Source organism: Pongo abelii, chromosome 7 (assembly GCF_028885655.2).
Source record: "Pongo abelii isolate AG06213 chromosome 7, NHGRI_mPonAbe1-v2.0_pri, whole genome shotgun sequence".
Classification (NCBI taxonomy): domain Eukaryota; kingdom Metazoa; phylum Chordata; class Mammalia; order Primates; family Hominidae; genus Pongo; species Pongo abelii.
Window position 1 is genome coordinate 113,396,696 of NC_071992.2, and position 10,406 is coordinate 113,407,101.

Sequence of the window (10,406 nt, forward strand, 5' to 3'; positions counted from 1 at the left end):
AGCTGTCAGACAGGGACGTTTAAGTCTGCAGAAGTTTCTGCTGCCTTTTGTTCAGCTATGCCCTGCCCCCAGAGGTGGAGTCTACAGAGGCAGGTAGGCCTCACTGAGCTGTGGTGGGCTCCACCAAGTTTGAGCTTCCCAGCCACTTTGTTTACCTACTCAAGCCTCAGCAATGGTGGACTCCCCTCCCCCAGCCAGGCTGCCACCTTGCAGTTCAATCTCAGACTGCTGTGCTAGCAGTGAGCAAGATTCCATGGGCATGGGACCTGCTGAGCCAGGCTCGGAATATAATCTCCTGGTGTGCCGTTTGCTAAGACCATTGGAAAAGCACAGTATTTGGGTCGCAGTGTCCCGATTTTCCCGGTACAGTCTATCATGGCTTTCCTTGGCTAGGAAAAGGAAATTCCTTGACCCCTTGTGCTTCCCGGGTGAGATGATGCCCCACCCTGCTTCAGCTCACCCTCCGTGGGCTGCACCCACTGTCCAACCAGTCCCAATGAGATGAACTAGGTACCATAGTTGAAAATGCAGAAATCACCTGTCTTCTGCGTCAGTCATGTCGGGAGCTGCAGACCGAAGCTGTTCCTATTCTGCCATCTTGCCATCCATTCAGAAATATTTTTTCTGAGACAGAGTCTTGCTCTGTCTCCCAAGCTGGAGTGCAGTGTCATAATCTCGGCTCACTGCAACCTCTGCCTCCTGGACTCAAGTGATTCTCATACCTCAGCCTCCAGAGTAGCTGGGATCACAGGCATGCCCCACTACACCTGGCTAATTATTGTATTTTTAGTAGAGATTCAGTTTCACCATGTTGGCCAGGCTGGTCTTGAACTCCTGGCCTCAAGTGATCCACCCACCTTGGCCTCCCACAGTGGTTGGATTACAGGCATGAGCCACTGCACCTGGCCTAGTAAAGAAAGATTCAAATATTTAATATACAATACTTAGAGTAAAACAGAAACAGGGAAAGATTAATGACTAATCTATATCTATATTTCTTCAAAATGACAACTTGTATAACTTAACAGTGCTAAATATTTCTCCTAGTGTTTTGCATTTCTTTTCTAATTTGATTCACAGACCATTCTATAGCTCTGATACTCACCTAAATAGTCTGGAGGAAGTTTTGACTCAAAACTAGAAACTTTGAATAGAATCTTTTTTTGTAATTTATTTGGTGTTTGCATTTTGAATACAAAATATACATGGTAAAAATTATATATACATAAATTAAAATTTTAGTCTGAGTTCAGCACTGGTTCTTATATTATCTCTGTGAAATCTGTTTTCTTTTTATTCTCTCTATAACGACAGCCCTAGCAACAATAAAGTCATTTTCTACTTGGTTAAAAAAATACAGGGCTAGAAAATATTTGCAAAATACATATCTCCTAAAGGAGTTTTCCATAATATACAAAGAACCCTTAAAACTCTACAATAAGAAAACAAACAACCTGATTTAAAAATGGACCAAAGGCCTTAATAGACACCTTACCAAAGAAGACATACAGGTGGCAAATAAGTGTATGAAAAGATGCCCCACATCCTATGTCATCAGGGAAATGCAAATTAAAACAACAATGAGATACTGCTACACACCTACTAGAATGGCCAAAATCCAGAACACTGACAACATTAAATGCTGTCAAAGATATAGAGCAACAGGAACTCTCACTCTTTGCTGGTGGAAATGCAAAATGATATAGCCACTTTGGAAGACCATTTGGTAGTTTTTTGCAAATCTAAACATACTCATCAGCAATCATACTCCTTGGTATTTCCCCAAAGGAGTTGATAACTTATGTCCCTGCAAAACATCTTTATTCATAATTGCCAAAACTTGGAAGCAGCCAAGATACTTTCAGTAAGTGAACAAATAAATAATGATCTCCATTCCATCTAGACAATGGAATATTATTCAGCACTAAAAATGAACCATCAAGCCATGAAAGACATGGAGGAACCTTACATGTATGTTACTAAGTGAAAGAAGCCAATGAGAAAAGGCTACATACTATATTATTCCAACTATATGACACCTGGAAAAAGCAAAACTATGGAGACAGAAAAAAGATTACTCAGGAGGCTGAGGCAAGAGGATTGCTTGAACCCAAGAGTAGAAGTTTAGCCTGGGGAACATAGCAAGACTGTGTCCCTAGGGAAAAAATTCAGTGTTTTCCAGGTTTGGGGGAAGATGGGATGAATAGGAGGAGCACAGAGGGTTTTTAGGGCAGTAAAACTACTCTGTATGATACTTGATATGGTTTGGCTGTGTCCCCACCCAAATCTCATCTTGTAGTTCCCATAATTCCCACATATTGTGGGAGGTACATGGTGGGAGATAATTGAATCATGGGGGTGGTTTCCCCCATACTGTTCTTGTGGTAGTGAGTAAGTCTCATGAAATCTGATGGCTTTATAAGGGGTTTCCTTTCTCACTTGGGTGTCATTCTCATCTACCACCATGTAAGACATCCCTTTGCTCTTCCTTTGTCTTCCACCATTTGTGAGGCCTCCCCAGCCATGTGGAACTGTGAGTCCATTAAACTTCTTTCCTTTATAAATAACCCAGTCTTGGGTATGTTTTTATCAGCAGTGTGAAAACTGACTAATTCAATGCTATAATGGTGGATATTTGTCATTGTATATTTGTCCACAGAACATACAACATCAAAACTGAACCCTAATGTAAATTGCAGACTTCATGTGATTATCATGTGTCAATGGATGTTCATCTATTGTAACAAGTGCACCACTCTCATGGGGGACATCGATAATGGGGGAGGCTATGCATATGTGAAGGAAGGGGAAATGGGAAATCTCTATACTTTCCACTCAATTTTGTTGAGGACCTAAAACTGCTCTAAAAAATAATGTATGTTTAAAAATAATTATAATAAAAGGTGCAGGATATATATATATATGGATATATATATATGGATACATATATGGATATATATGGATATATATATATGGATACATATATGGATATATATGGATATATATATGGATACATATATATCCATATATATGGATCTTAACACCTCCTGCATATATATGTGGATATATATATGGATATACATATATGGATATATATGGATTATATATGGATATATATATATGGATATATATATAGATTATATATATGGATATATATATGGATTATATATATGGATAGATATATGGATATCTATGGATATATATATGGATATATATATATGGATATCTATGGATATATATATGGATATATATCTATGGATTATATATATGGGTATATATCTATGGATATATCTATGGATAGATATCTATGGATATATCTATGGATATATCTATGGATATAGATATATCTATGGATATATCTATGGATATATATATACCTATGGATATATCTATGGATATATATATACCTATGGATATATATGGATATATATATAGCCATATATATCCACCCCTCATCTTTCATATACTAGGTAGACTCTGCCCCTGCAGAGTTGAGGAGCAGAGGAAGAACTGTAAAGGGCAGGGACAGGTCTTACTTGAGAGGTATTGTAGTATTTTGGTCTTGTTGCTCTTTGGACTCTTGCTGCATTGTATTAGTGCATTCACCAGAGACCTGCCTAGTGATCTCTCACAAAATTCCCTTAACACATCTGATACTCCCACCAGCCAGCCACTTATTACCCATCCTTTAGCCCCTTGTTTCTGAAAGGCCACCCCATAGATCCTCTTTTAGGATCTTAACACCCCCTGCAGGCTATCCTGTTGAGACTATGTAAAATCACTCCAGATCATGATCCACACTGGATCGACTGGAAATTCACACATTTTCTCTCCCAAACTAGGAGTGCAGACTATTCTGTAGGCAACCATTTTTCTTTGCTCTGTCTTCTGGCCATCACAGTCCTCTGGCTTTTAGATTTTTCTAGAGCCTCTAAACCCCACAGTCTCCAGAGCTATCACATGCCTCCCGAGTCTTCTCTTCTACAAGGGCAATATTATTAGATGCTTTAACTATTCTTTATATGATGTGCTTTTGAGGCTGTATTAGCTGCTATTGCTGTGTAACAAACCAATCCAAACTTAGTGGTTTGAAGAACCATTACTATACTTTGTGAGTCTATAGGTCAGCTGGATGGTTCTGCTTATCTAGGCCAGGCTTAGTTGATCTCAGCTGGACTTACATATGCATTTGCAGCCCCAAGTGTCAGGTCAGCTGACTGGTCTAAGATATTCCTCTCCATGTGTGGCAGAGGGCTGACTTGACTTGGGCGACAGGTATAACTAGGTTATGTGTTTCTCATCATTCAGCAGGCAAGCCTGGGCTTGGTCACATGGCAGAGGGTCAATTACAAGAGGAAGTGTGGAAACATGCAAGGACTCGTGAAGTCTAACTCAGAACTGCTATCCTGCCATTTTTGCCATTTGCTATACAGGCCAAAGTAAATCATAAGGCTTGATTCAAGGGTTGGAGAAATATTCTTCATCTCTTATGGGAGGAGCTGCATGTCAAACTGCAAAAATCTCTAGTATATGGAAAAAGGGGACATTTCTGCAATCAATCTATAATGTAAGCAATTCCTTATTCTGGTCTTTACAATAAGCTCCAGCTCCTATTGACCCCACTTAGCCCTACCTCTATTAGTCTAGCCTAAAATGGACATTAATATATCAAGGAAGTTGCTGTTAAACTAAATTTGGCCTGAGGATGCCTCCATACTTTGAGTCCCTAGTAACAAACTGCAACCTATCTTAGGATGTAAATTAACTAAAAGCCTAATTTAGGAATATAGTTTTGTAACAAATTGAGTCTCATCCAATCATAGCAGCTGAGCCTCAGTCAATCACAGGCAGCCAACTGATCAGACCATGTCCAAATTAGGCAAATGCCAAGTTGTAACCAATCAAAATGTTTCTATACCTCACTTCCACTTTCTATCAATAATTGCTGCCTGCCCACCTTGTGGAGTGGAGGTCTCTGAATCTCTTCTGGTTCTAAGGGCTCCCTGATGTGAATTATCCACATATACAGGGCCCCTCTGACCTGATTTAACACAAAAATGAAGTCGAATCAGGAGTTGTAGTCTCTGCAGTTTGTGGTGGGAGAATTATGATTCCTGTTAGAAAGACCCTTCTTATCCAGAGCAAGCCTGGTAAGACCAAGCACAGATGTGTGGTGTCAGGTCGGTCCAGCAGTACCTTGTGGATATAAGCCTAATACCATTCAGAAAGCAATGAGAGGGAAAAGAAAGGAAATCAAAGAGCAGGTCAATGAAGGAATAAATCAAAAGGAAGAATCCAGAAAAAGAAAGAGAGAAATTAGACTGTAGTACATTTATTTTTATGGGGAGAAAAAAACATATTGGGATATGAGACGGTGGGCAGGGGAGAAGAAGCGGGACACATCTCTGATGAATTCCCTGCTCACTCTTTAGCATGCAAAAGCTAGTGCCTATTAGACAGATCACTTTAAAAGGCTCTGCTCATTCCAGTCCCAGCAGGTGAAGATTTAAGGGGTAAGGCTGTCTGATCCACTGAGTGGATGGGCAGTATTTGGAGTTTCTGGGGAGCCATTTTAATCTCTCTTCAAAGGGGCCAGTTACTATTGTATCACCGCAAGAATGCATCGTAATGCCAGTGGTCCTTACCACACTAAACTGGGATTGCTTTTCATAGAGAGCCTCCCTAGAGACCAAAACTTTTGCTCTGAATCCTAGGGATTTCTCTGGTGGAGAAAGTTTTACATATCCTTCACCTATCCCCCCAAAATAAACAAATAATTAAAACTAACAAGGAAACTGGGAAAACCAAAATAGAATACAGAAAGTAAAAATGGACCTCACTGTATTACAAATAAATAACCACACTGAAGAGGATGAAGAAGAAAAAAACTAGCCTAAATAACTTTGGGAAACAGTATCCTAACTGATTACATGGTGGTGGGTGCCTGTAATCCCAGTTACTCAAGAGGCTGAGGCAGAGTTGCTTGAGCCCAGGAGGCAGAGGTTGCAGTGAGCTGAGATTGTGCCACTGCACTCCAGCCTGGGTAACAGAGCAAGACTCTGTCTCAAAAAATAAACAGAAATAAAATATAAGACTAAGAAAAAAATTAATAGTACACAAGACTAAACAAAAAATTAATAGTATACAAATGCTATAATATAGTTATTAAAGTGTTTCTCCCAAAGGTATGGGTTAGCTATTCTTTTTTTTTTTTTTTTTTTTTTTTTTTGAGACGGAGTCTCGCTCTGTCGCCAGGCTGGAGTGCAGTGGCGCAATCTCGGCTCACTGCAATCTCCACCTCCCAGGTTCAAGTGATTCTCCTGCCTCAGCCTCCTGAGTAGCTGGAACTACAGGCACACACCACCACTCACAGTTAATTTTTGTATTTTTAGTAGAGGCAGGGTTTCACCATGTTGGCCAGGATGGTCTCGATCTCCTGACCTTGTGATATGCCCGTCTCTGCCTCCCAAAGTGCTGGGATTACAGGCATGAGCCTGGGTTAGCTATTCTGAAGCACTTTACATGTGTACTAGAATCAAATAATTAAATAGTGTATATTGTAGGTAAAGAAAGCTAGACTATTAGAGAAAAGTTTACAAAGAAAGACTAAAATGGACCTGGCACGGTGGCTCATGCCTGTAATCCCAGCACTTTGGGAGGCTGAGGCAGGTGGATCACCTGAGGTGAGGAGTTCAAGATCAGCCTGGCCAACATGGTGAATCCCCATCTCTACTAAAAATACAAAATTAGCTGGGCGTGGTGGTGGGACCCTGTAGTTCCAGCTACTTGGGAGGCTGAGGCAGAAGAATTGCTTGAACCTGGGAGGCGAAGGTTGCAGTGAGCCTTGATCATGCCACTGCACTCCAGCTTGGATGACAGAGTGAGACTCCATCTCAAAAAAAAAAAAAGAACCCTCTGGTCTTGAATTGGAATCAGAAGTATTAGGATAAACTCATTGTTTTTAATATCTATACAGACAGATACGCACAGAAATATAAATGTGGGGGTGTTGCTATACATACATGTATTTTCTAGCGCTGTCTGCTGGATAGGCCTAAAAGCAATGACACTCCAGTAGCAATGAGCATGCCTAATTGCCCAGATTTTTATTTCTACTCACTTTTCCCCAATTTCTTAGAGAAGCAGGTGATTCTAAGGCTGGGGTGGGAAAAATACAAGACGGATGGATGTCTTGTGGTGGCAGAAAAATGAAAGTACTCAAAAAAGATTGTGAGCTTGCCAGAGAACACGAGCTAACCTGAAAGAGCTCCTAACAACTAAAGATGGAAAAGGTTAAACAACAAAATAAATAATGATAGCATTATATTTTAATCAGTAAAATAAGCTAAATGTCCATGAGTCTACACTGATATAAATAAGCAATGAAATACATAAATAAATGGGGAGAAAGGACATCTCTTCCCTAAAGAACAATTCCAAGCAATATACAGAGAAAAGAGACACAAAAAATCACTATTTGGTAAACACCACAGTAAAAATTGTTGCAGACAAGATCTGCTTATGAATCTTAAAATTACTGGAAAAATTTGAAGGGGAAATAAATATTTTTATATTCTCAATACACCTACTCAAGATATTTATGAACTATAAAGGGAATAATAACTCTACAGTGGGAAGACTCATCAGGTACCACCTGAAAGAAGTAATCACGGTTAATATCACCAGTAGTAAGACCTACTGACATAACGAACCCCTTAATATGATGCCCTGAGGATACAATATCATTTTTGTTTTGCTCTTAACAAAAACATACAATCGCATTCTAATTGTTAGAAATGATCAGGCAAGCCAAATTGAGAAATATCCTACAAAATAACAGATTAATACTCTTCAAAATAAGTCAAAGTCCTAAAAGGACAGACTGATGAATTGTCATGGTTTAGAGGAGATGAAGGAAAAATGACAACAAATAAGATGAAAAGCGGGATTCTAATTAAGATCCAGGAACATCTGAAAAAGAAATCAAAAAAGGAATTCCATTTACGATAGTCAGAAATAAAATTAAATGCCTATGTATTAACCAAAGAAGTGAAAAATCTCTATAATGAAAACTATAAAACACTGATGAAAGAAATTGAAAAGGACATCAAAAAATGGAAAGATATTCCATGTTAATGGATTGGAAAAATCAATATTATTCAAATGTCCATACTGCCCAAAGCAATCTACAAATTCAATGCAATTCCTATGAAAATTCCAATGACATTCTTCACAGAAATTTTTAAAATCCTAAAATTTATATGGAACCCCAAAAGACCCAAAATAGCCAAAGCTATCCTGAGCAAAAAAGGACAAAACTGGAGGAATCACATTATCTGACTTCAAATTATACTACAGAGTTATAGTAACCAAAACAGTATGATACTGCCATAAAAACAGACACACAGGGGCTGGGGTGGTGGCTCATGCCTATAATCCTAGCACTTTGGGAGGCCAAGGCAGGTTGATTGCTTGAGCTCAGGAGTTCAAGACCAGCCTGGGCAGCATAGTAAAACTCTCTCTCTACAAAAAATACAAAAATTGTCTGAGCATGGTGGCACACACCTGTAGTCCTAGCTACTCAGGAGGCTGAGGTGGGAAGATGGCTTGACCCAGGGGGTGGAGGTTGCAGTGAGACAAGATCATGCCACTGCACTCCAGCCTGGGTGGCAGAGCCAGATGCTGTCTCAGAAAAAAAAAAAAAAAAAAAAAAGACACAGAACCAATGGAGAACCCAAAAACAAATCCATACAGCTATACACCTATAGTGAACTCATTATTGGCAAAGGTGCCAAGAACATACACTGGGGAAAATGGATTAAAGACTTGAATCTAAGACCTCCAATATAAAACTATTAAAAGAAAACATTGGGGAAAAAAGAAAAAACACTGGGGAAACTCTCCAGGATATTGGATTGGGCAAATTTATTGAGTAATACCCCACAGGCACAGGCAACCAAAGCAAAAATGGACACATCAAGTTAAAAAGCTGCTGCACAGCAAAGGAAACAATCAACAGACAACCCACAAAATGGGAGAAAATATTTGTAAATTACCCACCTGACAAGGGATTAATAACCAGAATATATAAGGAGCTCAAACAACTCAATAGAAAAAAAAATTGAAAATGGGCAAAATATTTGAATAGACATTTCTCAAAAAAAAAAGACATACAAATGGCAGGCATTTGAAAAGATACTCAACATCATTAACCATCAGAGAAATAAAAATCAAAACTACAATGAGATATAATCTCATCCCAGTTAAAATGGCTTTTATCCAAAAGACAGGCAATAACAAATGCTGGCAAGGATGTGGCGAAAAGGGAACCCTCATACGCTGTTGGTGGGAATGTAAATTAGTACAACCACTATGACAACAGTTTGGAAGTTCCTCAAAAAACTAAAAATAGAGCTACCATATGATCCAGCAATTCCACTGCTGGTTATATTCCTAAAAGAAAGAAAAATCAAGATATTGAAGAGATATCTGAACTCCCATGTTTGTTGCAACACTGTTCACAATAGCCAAGATTTGGAAGCAAACTAAGTGTCTATCAGCAGATGAATGGATAAAGAAAATGTGGTACATATATATAATGGAGTACTATACAGCCATAAAAAAGAATGGGATCCTGTCATTTGCAACAACATGGATGGAACAGGAGGTCACTGTGTTAACTGAAGTAAGTCAGTCACAAAAAGACAAACTTTTCATGTTCTCACTTATTTGTGGTAAGTAAAAACTAAAACAATTGAACTCATAGAGATAGATAGTAGAAGGACAGTTACCAGAGGCTAGGAAGTACAGTGCTGGGGTAGAGGGCATAGGGGAGAAGTGGAGATGGTTAATGGGTACAAAAAGTAGTTAGAAAGAATGAATAAGACCTAGTATTTGATAACACAACAGGGTAGCTATAGTCAATAATAATTTAATTGTACATTTTAAAATAACTAAAATAGTATAATTGGAATGTTTGTAACACAATGTTTGAGAAGATGGATATCCCATTTACCATTATGTATTACACACTGCATGCCTGTATCAAAGTATCTCATGTACCCCATAAATATATATACCTACTATGTACCCACAAAAATTTTTTTAAAAATTAAAAAAAGATCCAGGAACAGAAAAAGGACGTTACTGAAAAAAACTAGGGAAATTATAATAAGAGCTACAGTTAGTTAATAATATTACACCATTGTTAATTTTTTGGTTTTGATAATTGCAGTATGGTTATATAAGATTAATATTAGATTAAAATTAAAGTGAGAGGTATATGGGAATCCTCTATATTATTTTTGCAATGCTTCTGTAACTCTAAATTAGTTCAAAAAAGGGTTTTAAAAAAAGAAATTCAATTAAAAATGTGAGCAAAATATTTGAACAGATACTCATTAAAG